This window comes from Adiantum capillus-veneris, chromosome 30, assembly GCF_014529385.1.
Source record: "Adiantum capillus-veneris isolate H3 chromosome 30, ASM1452938v2, whole genome shotgun sequence".
NCBI classification, from domain to species: domain Eukaryota; kingdom Viridiplantae; phylum Streptophyta; class Polypodiopsida; order Polypodiales; family Pteridaceae; genus Adiantum; species Adiantum capillus-veneris.
Genome location: NC_140960.1, coordinates 98251230 through 98270626, shown reverse-complemented (window position 1 = coordinate 98270626; position 19397 = coordinate 98251230).

The window sequence follows — 19397 nt, the reverse complement described above, 5'->3', positions numbered from 1 at the left end:
GATACTGAATCAGAGATAGAGCCACCATGGCAGTGAGCTCAAATACTGCACACACACATCGGGTGCCAGGGGGGGAGACACTGCCTCATAGCTAGGGAGATCTCCCCACATCACAAGATCGAGAGGCAAGGCAAGAAAATGACTCAGAAGAGGCGGAAGATTCAGTGCCAAAGCATGTAAACAAGCATAAATCTAAACTTTTCAAGAAGCCCAAACGCTGCCAACCAGCAAATGTGCAAGTGCCCCCAAGACAAACTCACCAGCATTGCAAAATAGTAAGGGAATTTGAAAAATCTGGCAATACCAGAAGACTATCGAGCTTCTAATTCAATGAGCTCCCTTTGCTCGCATGGTGAAGGAGGTGCTTTAAAGGTATGGAAATCAATATAGGATTCAAGCAATGGCGTTGGAGGCTATTCAAGAAGCTGCAAAGGCCCACATCATTTCAGTGTTGGAAGATACCAACCTATGTGACATACATGCAAAGAGAGTGACAATATAGCCAAAGGATATGCAGCTTTGCACGCCAATTGCGGCGGGACTTTGAGCATTAGCCAAAGTTACACCTCTCTTTTTGTATTGCACACCTTTGTCTTTGTAGTTAGCAGATGACTTTGCAATGAAAAATGATTGAGAGTTGTGTCTGTTGTCTCCAAATTCATTTGCCTTTTTTTATTATTCATGTGTTTTAAGTTAAGTAATTTTGGTAAATGAACAGTTAAATTTAATTCAAATATTAACTTCTTTTGAAATCTTGGGGGCATACAAGGCCAGATAATGGAAAAAAGGGGGTGGCCACAAGGGCACGCAGATGGCCCAGCCAGTAGTCTTGGATGGCTCATCTATGCGCCCTTGTGGCCACCCCCTTTTTGGCATTTTTTGGCTTTGTTTGCCCCCTAGGATACCAAAAAATGTTAATATTTAGTGAAACCAAATCTTTATGCAACATGACACTTTTTTCCACTTAGATGATTTTTATAACGTCCCCAATATGATTTGACCTTTTGTTTTTGAGAAGTATCAAGTTAAGTTGAAGGGAGTGATCATGTTCATGAAAAGTTATATTAGTTTCACCATTTTTAGGGTCTTGGGGTGCAACAAAGGCCAAAAAATACAAAAAAGGGGATGGCCACAAGGTCATGCAGATGAGCCATCCAGGACTTCTAATTGGGCCATCTGCGGACCCTTGTGGCCACCCCCTTTTTTGCATTATCTGGCTTTGTTTTCCCTCTAGGATACCAAAAAATGTTGATATTTAGTGAAAGCAATTGTTTATGCAACATGACAGTATAAATTCCACTTCTTTTCACTCATATGATTTTTGTATTGTCCCCAAAATGATTTTCCTTTTTGGTATCTTACTGTATTAAGTTAAGTTGAAGGGAGTGATCATGTGTATCCCACTTATGTTGAGTTGTTGATTTAAGCAAAAAGGACACCGCTTAGTAAAACACATCACCATTTTCAATAATTTACAAGATTGAGAGATCACATTGAAAATAACGTACAAGATAGAGAGGCAATTGAGAATATATTTTATTACTTCTAAAAAGTTGATTTTACATCATATGTCTAAGAAGCTCATAATTTTTTGTGCCATTTCCTGGTGCCTCTCTTGCGCATAAGGAAACTCCCCAACAAGGAGAGAGTGCGCTATCACCTGAGGGTGAGTTGAACCAATGGAAGTGTGTATCCCTATCTGAGCAAGCACTTTATCACAAAATCCAGTGCCAAATGCTATGCATACAAGGGATCTACGCACTAGGAACACAAGATGTGCAGTTTGAGCAATGGTTCACAAAGACAAAACCTTGCTCAAAGCTTTCAAAAACCATGTCATGAAATGTTCCCGAGGAGTAGATTCATTATGTACAATGGTAGCATCGCGAGGGGGGAGTTGTCCTATGTAATGTGCAAGGGAAGACTGAGGTCATCAGAGGGGGGGTTATGCAGTGGAGTAGGCATCCTAGTGGCCTCAACATTGGTTTGCATGCTGGAATTCTTCCTTGTCGACGTGCAACTGCTCCGCTGCCCCACAGGATCTCCGCACACACAACTACAATAGTGCCGATAACATAGTCCCCAAGTGGAAAGAGCTTGCTTTCAAGGGCATATGGTGCACTGTCTAAGGGAAACTGGGCACTGGTGCATAGCACGCTCAAGCATTCATCCATGCACATACCAAATTCTTTCTCCAAGTCATGCATAAAGACATACTCTTCCCCATCCACTACCACTGAGAAGAAGCAGTTGATTTCTACCTCTAGGATAGCCTCATCCGCCAGTGGTGCATCCACTAGAATGTCACTAGGGCCAGCCACAACAATGGATTTCTCAACCACCTCTTTGAGCCCCCTGGGGTACTCGAGTCGAAGTTCCTATCCTTCCACTGCAAGGTTCATGGGACACCCTTCTGCTCCTTGGCTTCCTTGATAAAGGACCCAACCTGAAGGTGTGGTAGGAGGAGCTCCTCCAAATTAGGTTCCTCGCTCACAAAGAAGATGAATGTTGCTAGCCAAGAAAGGTACTCCATCCCCAACTTATGCTTCTTGAGCGCCGACACCCCTGGGGCTTGCTCGTCCAAGAAATGGCATGCGTCGACGGCAATTTCTTGGAACCGTCTCAACCGCTTGGAGAATGGGCGATCACCTTTGTGTATGTAGCGCAAAATATTGCAAGGCACTTAAATCCTTGCATGTGGGGAGATAGATACGGAATATTTTATGATGTGCTCCTCCATAAACGCTAAAATTTTGGCAAATGAATCCATGTGAAGGGAAATTGTGGCATCAAGGTTGGGGAGACAAGTAAAGAAGGTGTGGAGGTCCAACTTCCCTTTGTAGTTGGTGTCCTCAAGGAAGAGGGTGAAGCGTGATAAAGGGTGGATATGGGTGCAGATGCAGAGGCTGTGGAGGCATCCATATCTAGCCCGAGGTGTAGACAAGGAGTGGAGGAGCTCAAGGGTTGTGAAGGTAAAAAGTTTAAATGAGTTATGTAGCCCCCCTTTTATAATGGTCCCTTTTTTAAAGAAGGTACTTTTCCCAATTAAAAAAAGGCACTTTCACCAAAAATGAACTTTCATCTCAATATATTCAAAGTCATAGATTTGTTGAAGCAAATCATATTGATTACATTGGGGATTATTTCCAAAACTGCAAGAGTTACAAAGCTATAAGAGAGATAACATAGTTTCATCCATGCCCCAATCCTCCTCAACCTTCAATTTATCTTTCATTCTCTTCCCAATCTACGGACATTCATTACAATAAGTAGCCAATGATCATCAAACTATGATGGAGTGAAAATGTGGTGGAAAGATTCTCACCTTGTGACCTTGCAAATGAAATTTTGCTTGTTGACGGTCCTCAAAACCCATAATAGCCAAATTTTCTCGCACATTTCTGAGAGTCCAGTGCTTGTTCACTTGGACAACCTCCAAAGCATCATTGGGCATCGTCACTACAATGTCAAATCTTGCAATAGCATCATGTATGCTCTATAAGGGAGTCCAACTCCAAGCTTGCACATCCAACGATTATAGTGAAATCCTATATATGTACAAAGAGGTGCGGGATTTTAAATAGCGCATCCCAATACATGAAGCTCCAACCTTACAATGATTATATCCCCATTGTGCATGCCCTCCACAAAACCCCAATACTCTTCTAAAAGCCTTCCTAATTCCTCATAATGCACATCTTTACATACAAGCATTGTGGTAGTGTCTACAAATCCAAACTCTTTAAAAATGTGCACAAAACAATGAATAGGCCCATAACCCTACAAAGAACTAGTCGTAACTTGAAGAGTATAACTCCAATTGGGGTACTTTAAAGCTTGAGATAAAACTTGAAAAATGACTGGCAAGAAATATGAAGATAAAACAAATTGAATATACATAGTGCTACATGTAAAATTGATGCAAACAGATAGCTGTCCAAACACGACTACACGTAGAGCAGGCAAGGCCAAAAATTGCATCAGAAACCATCAAGGAGGCTCAACGAGATAAAACCTGAATTTTTCTTGGATTTTGGATGAACTTTTTTAGTTTTTACATGTGTTTTAGATATATACAAGTCTCACTTTTAAAAACTTATTCACGTGCACTTATAATACCTCGACAGCTGGCGCTATACTAGTGACTTGCCTTGCATGTACATGTTCTTGCTAAAGCAAGCTAAAAAACCCACAAAAATAAATTCCACACACTCTTTTGACATTGGGTGTCATGTCCATATGTATAAATTTACAAAAAAACGGGGTGTTGAAAATATGCCCAACAACGTGAAACCAATATACGCTTTGTTTGTGGATGGTATAACCTGTAACCTTTGCTTTCAGTACTATAACAAAAAAAAATACATTTGATAGCTTTTATAGGATACATGTTAAGTACATAAGTAGCAGACATGATAGCCTCAAGCCAAAATGCATGTGGCAAAGCTTGACTCTTGACCATACATCATGCCATCTCTATAAGCAGCATGTTTCTCCTTTCAGCAACACCATTTTGTTGAGGTGTATATGACACTGTACATTGGCGTTTTAACCCACGCCTAGCCAAAAATGCATTAAATTCATGAGACATATACTCCCTGCCTCAATCATAATGGTGAGTGCACATAGTACATTTAGAGACATTTTCAGCCATAGACAAAAATTTCATGAAACACATAAACACTTTGTACTTAGCCTTAAGCGGATATACTCATGCATTCCTAGAGTAATAATCAATTAAAGTCACAAAGTAAAGCTAATTGCCCAAGGACGTACTTTGCTTGGGCCCACAAACATTATTATGCACAAGTTGCAACCTGCATGTAGCCCTAAATAAACTATCCTCTTAGAACTTTGAACGCTACATCTTACCCAAAATACAGCCTTCACAAACAATCTTCACATGTGCTTCAAGAGGCAACAAAGAAGCAACCATATTTTGCAAACACAACAAACTGGAAAAATTCAGATGCCCAAAATTTGCATGCCAAAGTTTTGCATTTGAAACAGCTTTTGAATCCACAACTGCATTTGCAAAATTTTTCCCACACTTGTCATACACAATGAGCTCATATAGCCCATGGCATAAAATTCCAGATGCAACAATTTCATCACCAAAACTAAGATCGTGAACTATAAATCTGTCATCCACAAATTTGACAATAAGGCTAGGTCTAGGAAGTGAAGATACAAACAAAAGGTTCTTTTTTAGCCTAGGTACATAAAGTGCATTGACAAGTGTAAAAGAACTGCTATTTGCAACAATCAACACAATCTTTTCAGCTCCCTTGACCGGATAAGAGGCATTGTTGTCACAAGTGACTGAATTCCCATGAGGGGCATCCTCAAGAGAGGTAAACAAGTCACTAAGAGGTAATGTACACCTCAGTAAAATGGAGGTTTTAAGAGATAAAATAGATCTCTTATAGAGATGGCACGATGTATGGTCAAGAGTTAAGCTTTGCCACATTCATTTTGTCTTGAGGCTATCATGTGTGCTACCTATGTACTTAACATGTGTCCTACTAAAGCTTTGTAATTTAAGACTCCTTATCATAGCATGGGATTATAAGAGACCATCTATTTTTTGATGTTTTTTCTCATTTTTGAGTTGTATGACCATTTTTAGCAAAAAATCTACTTTATTTTTAGAAGGAAACTCACATATTTACACATGAGTAAGGGCTCATATGCAACTTGTGTCCCCTTTTGTTATTATTTTCTCTTAATATGGGCATTTATAAGAGTTTTGGAAACATTCACAATCAATCAAGAAAAATTTGGAAATCACAAGATAGAAAACAATGCCCATAAATAGCATCATTTTATCATTCTATTGGGTCTGTATGTACTATGCCTCACCCCATCTTTGATCAAATCCTCTTGTGTGATAAGTAATCACCAAGTTTATGCCATGTATGGGTAGTAAAAGCATGTATATGCATAGCCATGATGCGCTCTAAAGTTAATGCATGTCAAAAATTCATGTTGTGCAAGATGGGGGTCTTGCCCAATGTGCTCATGGGTATGTGATGGTGAGGTTTTTTAAAGCGCTTACCAAATAACATATTTTTGTTAACCGGTCAATGTCAATTAACAAAAGCTTCTAAAGGCTTAAGCCTTATGAGTGCACATCAAGGATAAATACGAAGAAGCAGTGAATATTGGAGTTACACATTTTCACATTTTCCCAAAATGGCCATGTATTATAATTTCTTGATTTATTTAGCCATTGTGATAATTGTAATGTGTTACGGGCTCAATGTGTTATTCCAAGGGAAACCTTGGGGGTTCACAGAACGGGGCCAAGGGCCGGCGGGCCAAGGGGATATAATTAGAGAGGTAGGGAGGAGGATCCGGCTAAGCAATTCCCTAGGGCATTCACATGTATCAGAGCTTAGGAATTTTTGGGAAAAGGGTGTGGCCTCTCAAGCTTGCATGCTTTTTGCATGCTCATGCAAGGCTTAAGGAAGGAGAAATCCACCGTGTGCAGGTACCCTTGGAGCGAGCAAGAGGCTGAGGTCAACCTGCATCAAACCAAAGGAGGGCGGGCTCATTGGGTTTGCAAGAGGGAGAGCAATGATTTTGTTGTTGCTAGCACACAGGTCGGGGAGCAACACAATGGCTGTGAGCTCTCTCTCTCTCTCTCTCTCTCTCTCTCTCTCTCTCTCTCTCTCTCTCTCTCTCTCTCTCTCTCTCTCTCTCCTACCGACCTTGCCATAGCTCTTTTAAGAGCTTCTCTTCATACCAAGCACCCAAGGCCAAAGGACTTATGGAAATATATTTACACCAAGGGAGGGTGCCCGCAGGCCAACCCCTTCAACTTCTCTCCTCTGCAGCAAGGCAAGCAACAATGAGCAGACGAAGGAGTAGTAAAAGTTCTTCAAAGTGCTGAATATTTGTAGATTTAAAAAATTCACAAATATTCTCAAGTAACTTGGGTATTCAAGAGGCTTTTAGTTCAAAAACTTCACCATAGCCAACAATTTTGAGCGAGCTCCGCAAGGCAGGTAGGCTTCCAACAAAAATACAAGCACTAGCACCTATTTCATCTAGCAACAATCTCAAAGGGAGGTTTGGCAGCAACAAAATTTACCAAATCTCCTGGTTTTTGTTTGAAATTGATATGACATTTTTTCAAAAAAATAAAAAAATTGACAAAGTAATTAGCAAGGCTAATTATTGGAAATTGTAATGATTACTACGGCTATGGACATCTTTGAGTCAAGGTACTCTTTCTTTTCTTACTAGCACTACACATAGTCACCATGGATTCCGACATCAACATGACGTTTGATTTTGAGCATCACGCACCCAACCCTCCCAGTGATGGCCTGCACCTGGATACTCTCATGAAGGGTACCCACGCGGCCTCAAGAGGGGATGATAGTTATGAATTGCTTGATATTCAAGAGTTTTGAGCACTTCAAGCACTCATGTCTATGATGGAGAGAAAAAATTCATCTTTGAATAAAAATGTTAGTAAATTATCCACCTTAGTCGTGCAATATATGCAATAGTAGGCTAAGGGATCTGTTGATATACATATGCCGGAGCAAGGCTCCAATCATGGACAGGATCCCCCTCTGAATTTTCTCCACTCTCTCACTCAAAAGGAGGTGGACAATTTGTTGAAAAAGACAAAGCCACCGAATTTTAAGGGAGAGGAAAGAGAGTGCAATAAGGATGCGGTGAATATCTTTCTCAATAAGTGGAAAGGGATTCACAATCTATGACATACTCTGGATGCAGTCAGGGCACTGTAGACAAGTCTGACATTAGAAGGGCAAAGCCTATAAATGGTAGATGTCTCTCAAGGAGAAGGGCATCGTACCACATACATGGTCATCTTTTGAGGCTGTATTTAGAAAGGATTCTCTACCCACGAATGAAGCAGACAGAAATTGGTAAGCTTGGGATACGTGTTCCATGCGAACACATAAAACATTGTTGGAATATATCTTGCACTACCAAGATGTCATCGTCAAGTTGAAGGGGTTAGATACCTTTCAATAGAGGTGCATGGATTTATCCGCAGTCTTGGGGAGTGCACGATGAAATCATGTTAGTGTATAACGTGATTTCAAAAGGAGGGGTTTTAAAATGCAAAAATTCTAGGCAATTTAATAGAGATACATTAAAATAAGGGATTTTTATATTCAATTTTGAGAAAAAATAATAAAATAAGGGGTCATTTTATTCATTCATACATGTTAAACGACGAGTTTTTTTAATATCCCATGAACGCACGTTGTATAGGGGGTACTGAACGGTGAACCACCCGAGTCCGCAGTCTGACACCAGAGCTTAAGAAGCATGTCAAGACTTAGGATCCCAAGACACTTGAGGAGGCCATAGTGCAAGCTCACATCCATGATGATCCTAATGATAAGACATAGCACAACACTCACATGCCCTGACACTACACATGGTAATACACTTATACATCATGGGCATAATAAAAGAAAGTTCATAGTAGCCAATTCAAAGGCGTCAAAGAAACCCAATGAGTCTAGAGGCCTCTCTATAGAAGAGTTTGAGAAAGCGAAAAAAGAAAAATTATGTTTCCAATATTTAGGAAGCGGCCATGGTAAAAAGGATTGTTTGAAGGGGAAATGCCCAGATTTCCCCTTGCCCAGGGCAAGGAGAGAGTAGTGCACATGGTGTAGGTATTTCCTCTTGAGTATTTCTCTTGTTTCTCTAATGTGGAGGTAACACACAATGAGGTGGTGCATGAATGTTGTAAAATGGCTTCCATGTGGCAGCAGACCCTCGGTCCACATAAGCTAGTGCGTATGCACGGATCTATTGAAGGGCACATGGTGTGTATCTTGGTAGATGATAGTGCCTTACACAATTTCATTAACTATGGGGTAGTGAAATGGCTCAACTTGCCCCATAATCCAAGTTCCCAACATTACAAGGTAGCAATGATGAATGGCCATGATGCTAAGGTGTGGGACACTCAAGTGACAACTGTACCATTGGATATTCAAGGGTATAACATGTTCTTATATTTCCAAGTTATGAATATGTAGTGGACATATGTGGTACTTGATCGAGAATGGTTGCACAACCTAGGACCATCACTTAAGCATAGCTACAAGCACATGACACATTAGCTATAGATGCTAGTCTAGGTATTGTGGATCCTTTGAAGCCATTTGTTTTAGAAACGGATTCCATTGATCATGCTATTGGATTAGTCCTTTTGTAGGAGGAAAGGCCAATTACATTTGAAAGCAAGAATCTTGATTCAGTGTAGTCGAACTACTCTATTCATGAGCAAGAACTCTATGCAATAGTGCCTGCCTTTAAGACATGGCGGCATTATTTATGTGGAGCTCAGTTTGAGATTGTGTTTGACCATGAAAGCATAAAATGGTCTACACAAGAAAATCATTTGAAGGGTCAAAAGGCCAGATGGCTTGAGATTATTCAAGAGTATGATGCAAAGCTCCGGTATCATAAATGACGATACAACGTGGTAGCTGACGCTCTTAGTCGTATTCCTAAGATCAACTCTCTTCTGTTCACAAAAAAATAAAAGTGTGTTTTTGGACTCGTTTAAGGGAAAATATGAGCATGATGATGCATACTCCAAAGTGTGGAGCCATGTGAAAATGAGGGATCCTTCTCACTCCAATGTTGGTAGTGAGTCATTAACATCCAAACCCAGTTCTCCTCTATCGAGTGATGAATTGCAAAGATGGAGAATTTCTCCATCAATAATGGGTACCTCCTACTCCACAAGGGGAGATTTTTTGTACCAACGGATGTGGACATTTGGCACCAAATTCTTTATGAATGTCACAATAGTCCAAGTGCAGGGCACCCAGGCATTAAGAAGACTTATGATCTCGTAAGATAACAATTTTACTGGCAAGGTTTACACGACTATGTCCGAAACTATGTCTTGCATTGCCAAAAATATCAACTTAATAAAGTAGAGCACATGAAGGCTCCTTGCATCCTTCAGAGATTCCTAATGGTAAATGGGAAATTATCTTTATGGATTTCATAGTGGGTTTACCAACAACCACTATAGGGTAGAGGAGCCAAGCTAAGGACATCAAGATTGAAATCCCTCAATCGAAGGCTATGCTTCAAGATCTTGAGTGCTGAAAAGCATAGATCGATGCTGAGAATGCCAATAATTTGTACAAAAGACGGCAATGGAAGTGGTGCAGCAAAGAAGACTTGTGATGGCAATTTCTATTTTGTCGTGTAGAAAAATTGTGCCCCAGTAGATGAAGAATGACAAGCTCCAACAGTAGGACGTGCTCTCATAGGATTTGAAATGCTATCTCAATCAATATACATCAAGTACGTTAATCTCTCTGTCCAACTACTCACGGTGCTTTGTATGAATTCTCCCTCTCTTCTATACTTAAAAATTTTCCTTCTTCTGGGGCCTATCCTTTTATCGGATCCTTTACCCCATGAGGCCATGATTTAGTATGGGTGGTCGTAGATTGGATAAACTTTGAAAGCTTATTCCAACTAAGTCAACAATTGAGACTCTCAAGTTAGCTAAGCTATTTGTGGACAATCTATACAAGTTGTTTGGATTGCCAAGAAACATTGTGAGTGATCGTGATTCCAAGTTTAACATCATTTTGGGAGGAAACAATTGGGTACACAACTCAACCTAAGTATAGAAGATCATCCTGAAATGGATGGTCAGACTAAAAGAGTCAATCAAGTGCTAGAGGATATGCTATGAGCATACGTTGGCGAGAAGCAATCAGACTAAAAAGATTATCTACTCATTCTTGAGTTTGCTTACAATAGTACTAAGCATGTAATGACGTGATTTAGTCCTTTCATGGTAATGTATGATTTTTAACCTAGGTCACCAATTACGATGGGGTTGGCAATTGAAAAGCTCTAACAAGTCAAGGATTTTATCAAAGACCATATGAATATGTTGAAACTCATTAGGAAGAGGATGGGGTGTAGAGGCCCTCTTTATTTGCCATGAGCTTATGTAGGTGATTAACATTTTGACAAATCGGTGTATGCCATGTATGCACGAATGGTGGGTGTGTAAGAGATGTGCAAGAGTGGTCAAAGGACACACTTTTCCCCCCAAAAAGGAGGTGAACAATTTTATGATTTTTGGCCTTTCATAACTCCCACATATGATCTCTGATTTGAGCGGAGATAATAGATCTACAATCTACAAGCAGAGCTCTTTCCATAGATATGCTATATGATATGGTTTTACCTGCTAGATTTTAATTCCATTTTGGGGGGAAACTTTGAATTCAAATAAACTAGCCGTTTTTCCTGTTTGAATTCAAAATTGCCCTTTGATTACTTTCTTAAAACTAAAGTTTGACTTCCTTAAACTGCCAAATAAAGAGGCCCTCCTAGACCCCATTCTCTTCCTAAGGTGGTTTGTCAAAATTTTCAACAAGCATATGATTGGTATAAGAAGTACGTTGATGAGAAATGTCGGCAAGTTACCATCATGGAAGGGGAAGAGGTATTTTTGCGTGTGTCAAAGCATTCAAAAAGTTTGAAGAGTGGGCCAACACCTAAATTATCTCCAAGATACTTTGGGTCTTTGAAGATACTCAAGAAAGTTGGTGATTGAGCCTACAAACTCTCGTTACATGCACACTTCCATATTCATCTGGCACTTCATGGGGACAGCAATGTCATCATCATTGACCAATAGATTTTGGTTGATTTTGTTTAACCTCCTACCCAACCACATGAACCTAAGTAAATGTTAGACTATCATGATTTACGTACCGTCACCATGTCTGTCATCAAGCTTTAGTCGAGTGGACAGATCGGCCTGAAGAAGGTGCCACTTGGGAAAACAATAGTGTTCTTAAGAAGAAGTTTCCCACCTTTTTTTTTGAGGATGAAAACACTTCTCCAAGGGGGAAGTAATGTCATGCCAAGGGCAACCATGGGGGGTCATGGACTGGGCCAAGGGTTGACTGCTATATGGGCAAGGAATCCTACAAGGCCAAGGGCCTATAAATAGGGAGGTAGAGAGGAGGATTTGGCTAAGCAATTCTCTGGGTCATTTCACAATGAGAGTTCCAAGCTATAAAGAATATGTCAATTAGCATGCCTAGGTTCTAGATAGAGTAAGTTGTAGAGCCTCAAAGGTCTTAGGCACCGGACATTGCACATTTTAAACCCCAAGCTAAGGTATAAAAGACAATCTTTGTAAGGGTTTTGTAAGTTTTGGATAATGAAGGAGGTGAGCGTATGCTGTAGTACAGTTCTATGAGCTCTCTACTATTTCATCTCTTCGTGTCTCCCTCGTGTGGTGTTGCATTGCAAATCCGAGCATGCCAACGCGCTTGCAAGTGAAAGCTCTTCCTTTCTACATAAGTTTCTTGCGATGAAGTTGTGGTTTTAGTCGTGCTTGTCTATGAGTTGTTTTCATACCTTAGGCACCATACATGCATCCAAACTAGTTTTTGACCATAGGAATAGATAGAGCACATCCTAAGGAAGCTAGCTATATAGTGCCTCAAAGGCCAAAAAGTATTTGCGATTTTTTCCAAGTGTCAAAAATATCTTTTGAGCACATGAGATTGGTGAGGATACTCTACACATTCTGGATAGCAAGTTTCATCGCATTTGGAGCACTATAGCTATACAAAATCATCAGATTATTCTTGCGGTAAACATGATGTATTTATCTTAGGTGCAATTTTTTCCAAGTGTTGAAAATGACTTTTGAGCACATGAGGTTGGTGAAGATACTCTGCAAATTCTAGGTAGCAAGTTTTGTCGCATTTGGAGCACTATAATTATACAAAATATTTGTATTAGGAATGCAATAAACATGTTTTTTATCTTTGGTGTGATTTTGTCCAAGTGTCAAAAATGACTTATGAGCACATGATTCTTGTTAAGATACTCTACACATTGTAAGTATAAAGTTTCATTGCATTTGGAGCACTATAGCTATACGAATTCTTCATACTAGGCTTGCAATAATAAGGTTAGCTTTTGGTGTTTGACACGCACCTAAGACTGATCTAGGTGAGAGCACACTAGACTTGGTTTTTTCGAGAGGTTAGTTATCCCTTGTAGCCTCCATGCACTATAGCTTTACAAATTCTTCATGCTAGGCTTGCCATAAGAAGGTTAGCTTTTGGTGTTTGACACACACCTGAGAGACTGATCTAGGTGAGAGCACACTAGACTAGGGTTTTTCAAGAGGTTAGCTATCCCTTGTAGCCTCCATGCACTAATCGGGACAGCTATGTCCCACGGATTGACGTTTTATGTCTATGTTTCTTGCTTTGCTAGCATCAATATGGTGAGGATTGACAGTCGGCCAAAATTTTGGAGTTGTTGCTTGGGACGAGGCAACCTAGACTAGAGAAAAACCCAAAGCATTCACTAAAACTTCCATTACTTCCTCTAGTTTTGACCAGAGTTAAACACTTTTCGACTTTATCATTGCTGAAGATGCTTGAGAGTAGGGATACTCGGTAAGGACCTTGGTAGCATTAAGAGTGGCTGGTAGGATTTGGTGAGGATTCCTTGAGACTAAGAATTAGTTGGTAAGGATAACACCTAGATAGAATTAGAGATTTGGGACTGAAAGTTGATTTTTTCCACATATGACATTCTTTTTTTTTGTTCAATAGGAGTAGGGTAAGTGAAAAATAGTCATGATTGCATCTGCTTTGACGTTCTCTAAAAAAACATCAAAAAATTATCAATTTTATCTTCGATGCTCCAAAGATAAACAAACTTGCCCACTATACAATTTAAAGTTTTTCAAGCACTGAGAGTGTTCAAACATATGAGAAAAGCCATCCAAAACCATGAAAGTAAAATTGGCTTGCAAAATAGGCAATCCTATCTTCGGCGCTCTGAAAATAAAAAGGGACTTTTTTGGGTTGAACTTAGGAAACTGAACTTGCAAGGTGATAGACCACTTGTTTTGACCCTCGTTATTAATTTTCGTACATTTTGAACCACTATAAAACCTAGTCGGCGGGCTCAAACTTGGTAAAAACTACCATTTGTGAGAAAATTGGAAAAATTAAAGTCATTTTATGGCCAAACATTGAAACCAAAGCATGGGTAAGCTTTAAGCAATGGGGAAAATCAGACTGTGAAATAAAATTTGGAAAAATTTCAAATTTTGGAGAATTTTATCTTTGGTGCTCCGAATATAAATTTTCTACCAGAGGGTGATCTTTGCAAAATTTTCAATTGACATAGCTTCATTTTAACATTATAGAGCTCTTGAGAAAGTTGGAACAACTTTGAAGATGTGTAAAGGCTTAAAACACCAAAACAGTTGGAAACCTTCAAAACTAGACAAAAAGGAATGATAAACAACTCACATACAGTTCAAACTTTATGAAACTTAGTGGAGAGACTGAAATTACATGTAAAAACCCAATAAAATCACCTGAGGAAAAAATCTCTTGAAATAGTGAAATTTTATCTTTGGCACTTCGAAGAGAAAACTTTTACCAAAAGGGTGATTTTTTTAATGTGACACCAGGATTACATGTGAAAACTCAAGCAAATCATATTGGACAAAAATCTCTTAAAATAGTGAAAGTTTATCTTTGGCACTGGAAGATAGCAATTTTATATTTGGTGCTCCAAAGATAGAAATTCAGAGAGAAGGGTGATTTTTTTCTTTTGACATTAGGGTTATCTTTGTCTCATCGCAGGAACCCCATTCAAGTGGTCAACTTCGGATTCCATTCTTAGAAAAGGTGTAGCCATCTTCGGTGCGCAGAAGATAGCTTGCACACATTAACATGATTTTGGCTCATTGAGTGAATTGAGTGATTAGTGATAAGAATTGTCAGATACTTTATGACTTCAAGTTAACAATTGGGCTTAAAGTGCTAGTGTAGACGAAATCACATCTTGGCAAGAAAGGGCAAGGCACGGCTCAGAAGCACCGTGTCTGAACCAAAGAGCATCTTTCCAAGTTTGATGTATCTATTAATTGCTTGTGTCCATTTATGAACTTGAGATCTTATAGGGTCTTACATAATCTCGGTATTTTGGGAGAAAATTTGAGTACAGCATCCACGGAAGAGAGCATAAACTAAGGGGAACCAACAAGAGTGAAGAATATTGGTTTTTTGACCCAATAGATAATAATTGCACTTATTATCTCTTGCTAGCCAGAGAAGGAATTTTTCACAATTTTTTGCTCATCAGTGTTAATAGACCCTTCATACAAATAGCCTAGCAAATTTGGAGTCATTTGGACATTGTTTGCTATTGGAAATTGGGTTTTTAGGAGTTGAGGTTACAGATTGGTCCTTTGGCTACGTTTGCAAAAGTGATACTGAAAATTTTGACCTAAAATTGAGAAACCTTTAAGATTGCAATGTTCATTATCTCTTCAGCTAGCAAGAATATCATTGTTCTAGCCTCATTCAAAAAGTCTTGTCGCAGTTCGGATAAAGAACACCAAATGAGCTAAAGATTGATTGTGCAAGCTACAAATTTGCAAGTACAACCATTTCATATTGAAGCTTGATTCAAAGTAATTTGGATCAAGTATCAAAAGACAAAGGGCACATGTGATTGCAGATTAAGCTATCTAGAGCCCTAGCTTTTCATTGTTTTAAAGGGTTGCAATCAATTCTAATGCATTTGAGCTAGAGTTTCCCAACTCTTGTGTGTCTAGAAAGCATTCAGCTTCCAGAATTTCTTTGGCACAAGCAATCTTTTCAAGTTGAGAAGGAGGAATTTTACCATGAAACAATAGAATATACTAGGGGATAGCTTTATAGACCAAACACAACATGGATTCAATCCAAGCGGAAAGTTCAAGTGTACCAGAGCCAACAAGTAGTAGTGGCAACATATGCACAAATGCAACAGAGCAAATTTTACAGCTTTATGGATACATTGGAGATAAGGTTTTGTGAACTAATCTAGAAGGCCATAGGTATCTTATGAGCAATAAAGGCAGCAAGGGAGCCAAGATCTTTTTTATTAGAGTAAATCCAGATCTCCAAAAAACTCCCAGATGTTTACAGACTTTAGTGGAGCCCCGTATTGCAAGATCAGTGCTGATAGAAGTTCAACAAATTGACCCAAGTGGTTATCTAGACATCTACACAAGCTAGCAAACCATACAATTGATGCATATGAAATCAAGATCATTGTACATGATTACAATGGTCAGACGTATAGTCGAGAGCCAGCAAACCATACAGTTGTGATGCATATGCAATCAAGATCATTGTACATGGATTACAGTGGTCAGACCTATAGTCGAGAGCCATGAATGGAAGAGCCATTCTAATTGGAGAACCAAGTCAAAGGTAGTATAAAGTTCAAGATGTATCAATCTACAGCTTGGTGCTAGGTGCTATGAAAGAAGATGTTGACAACTTGGTCAACATAGAAGCGAGACTTCTCAGCAAGAGCTTGAGCTTGAGATGGATGACCCAATTGAAATACCACCAATCATGGTGTATTTCTCAAATTGTGGAAGGAAAGGTAGACATTTTCCAGAGGATTGTCCAAGAGATCTGGACAACAGAGATATAGCAGCTGCAAAGCGAACTACAAAGAAAATTGGAAAAGACATTGCCAATGTAGGTGCATCTACCTTGTCTATTTTTATGCAATCAAATGTTCTTGCATTACCATTAGAAGCACCATTAAAATCACTGCAAGTTCAAAATCAATACAAAGATGCATAGGCTCCTGAAGAGCTTAAAATTGATCCTTTGAACAACAAATTCCTGTGTGAATTTATTCGGAGTATCCAACTACCAAAGTTTGAAAAGATTATTAGGTTTGCAAGTGATTATGTATCCACAACCACTAGTTAGCAATCATTCACGAGTGTAAGGAACACATCAAAGAGTATGAGGTTATCATTGTATGTCACCCATAATTCATATGCACACTATGTATACCGAGAAGGGAAACTGTACAAAAAGAGCTAACCAATATTTGAAATACCCACATACCATCTCATAGATTTATGTTAAGTGATAGATTAGGAATAATGGTTCATTTTAGAGGAAAGAATCTATTATAGCCCATCCTCTCTAGAGCTAATGACATTACCAAAGTGAAACCAAAAATTTGTTCACAGCTAAACTCTCATCCATCTAAAGTCAAGCTTTGATGTTGTGACCCGACCAGCAGATACTTTGATTGAAATCAACGTAGATATAGAGAAGAGTCTATAATCTATGATTCATTAGGTTGTGAAACCACATAAGCTCATATCATAGGAGACCCACAGGATAGAAAATATCAAGGTGAAGATAATGCTATCTATAGCTTGACTTGGGGAATCATATGTCATGTCTCATGGAGATACATAGGCAACGATACAAAAGGTTTGCAGATGCAAAAAGTGCTACACATAGTATGCCTTCATAGTCCCAAAAGGTGAGATTAGACCACAATCAAACAATCTTGAACCTATCTCATAGAGAAAGCTTTAGTGATCACCCTAGGAAGGGAGCAGCTGCAAATCCATCAAGCTCAATACTTGTACCAAGAAACACAGTATCAGTTAGGAGCCCTAGAACTTCTAGCCAGCAACCCTTTCAAAAACCATTAAAAGACCATATGGTTGTTGGAAGTTTCCAATTGACCTAGATACCAGCAAAATGTGAAGACAATTACCTATATGAAGATCATCAAGGACAGGAATTTCAGTTAACTTCCACAAGTCAAAGTCAAAAGCCAACAAATACCATAGTGTTCAAGCATTTGCATGTGACCAAGCTCTCTTATGCATATGGAGATGCATATGGCAATGAACACCATCAATTCCATAACTTTGTACAACCCCATATGGATGTTAAGCCTGAAGTCAAAGATTATCTCAAGTTGATGGAGAACCTCAAGCTACCAAAACAAGTGATGAATAGCTCAAATTTGACAAAAGCTAAAGTTCAAAAACCTACACAAAGGTCACCACCGAAATCTCCTCTAAAGAGACAAATTCTGCCAGTCAACATCAATTGAAGCAAGTGCTCAAAGCAAAGAAGATGCAAAAAATACGATTGACCCAAGGACACAACCACACCAAGCTCGGTCAATACAAAAAACAAAATCCCAAGAAGATCAAGTGCAACATTACTAGTGAGCATGAAGAAAAAATTTCAAGTTAAGTAAAGCTAGATTTTCAATTGGAGAAGAACCTCATGTCCTTTTGCAATTGGAAGAATTGTGGTCAACCACATATGGAAGATGATCCTGAATTCATTAGCATATCTAGAAACAAATGAGGAGAATGTTGGGGAATCATTTCCACAACCATTCAAATGAGTACAAAGACCATCATAGCCCAATTTCATGTGATCACAGAAAAATATGTAGTAGACAACATTATATTGTAATTCCATTGGCCAAGAAGGTTACAGAGATGAGGAGTTCAAACAAGATGCATTCTTCAAAGACAACAAAGAATGAAGACCAAGACTGGTCACCCACAGAAGACAGCACAATTAAATTTCAAATGGAGACCAATGCCAAAGCAAAGCTTATTGAAGATGACTCATCATCACCCAATAGAACCTCAGAAGAGCGTAAAGCAAATCAAGTATCAAGAAGTGCAGATCAAAGAAAGCAAACAACGACCATGAAAGCTCTTGAGGTGAGAATCCCATCAAAGAACAAAGTTAAGAAGATTGAGGTTACAGACAAACAGGAAGAAATAGGAAGTCTAAAGATCCCGACATTGCCAGTTGAATCAATAGATAGAAGTCCTAATGGAAAACAAAGTCTCAAATTACCTTCCATAGAGATCAAACTAGACCAGAACAAAACTATGGCAAAGGAAGACAAAAATCTTCAATAGAACCACCAATGAGAATAGTTAGAGTCCTCAATCCTCGGGGATTCACTCTATATACAAAATGAGATGCCACCTGCGAGCGAAAAACTTTGATAAAACCCCTATATACAACTCATATTAGGAAATATGACCCCCCGTTTCTACGCTTATACAACAATCAATGAAGAAAACTATCATACCCCTATCTTACATATAAAATCTAGGTCTCACATGATCTAATGGAGTAAAACTAGTCAAAGAGTGTGTAGCATAGTGGCTGGCAATGTACTAAGGAATCACTTCTATTGATAACTAGATGTACCCCCTCAATGTGTCTTAGTTTGACTTTCCAACTATGTGCTCGATCAGCCTGCACTTCGGCTACTCTCCAATTCTGGCCCATCCAAAGCTGGTATAAATCAACCCTTGACCTGCTCCAATCAGCCCTTATCTATGACTGACTGGATGCAAAACTTGATGTGTGACATGATTAAAAACTTTCCCTAAATTCATTCTCGTTCTAGTGCGCATCGGTGACCAATCCTTACAAGTAGTTAGTCAGGTCCTGCCCCCACCCCCACACCCCAATAAATATGATACCCCCCTCCCTTAT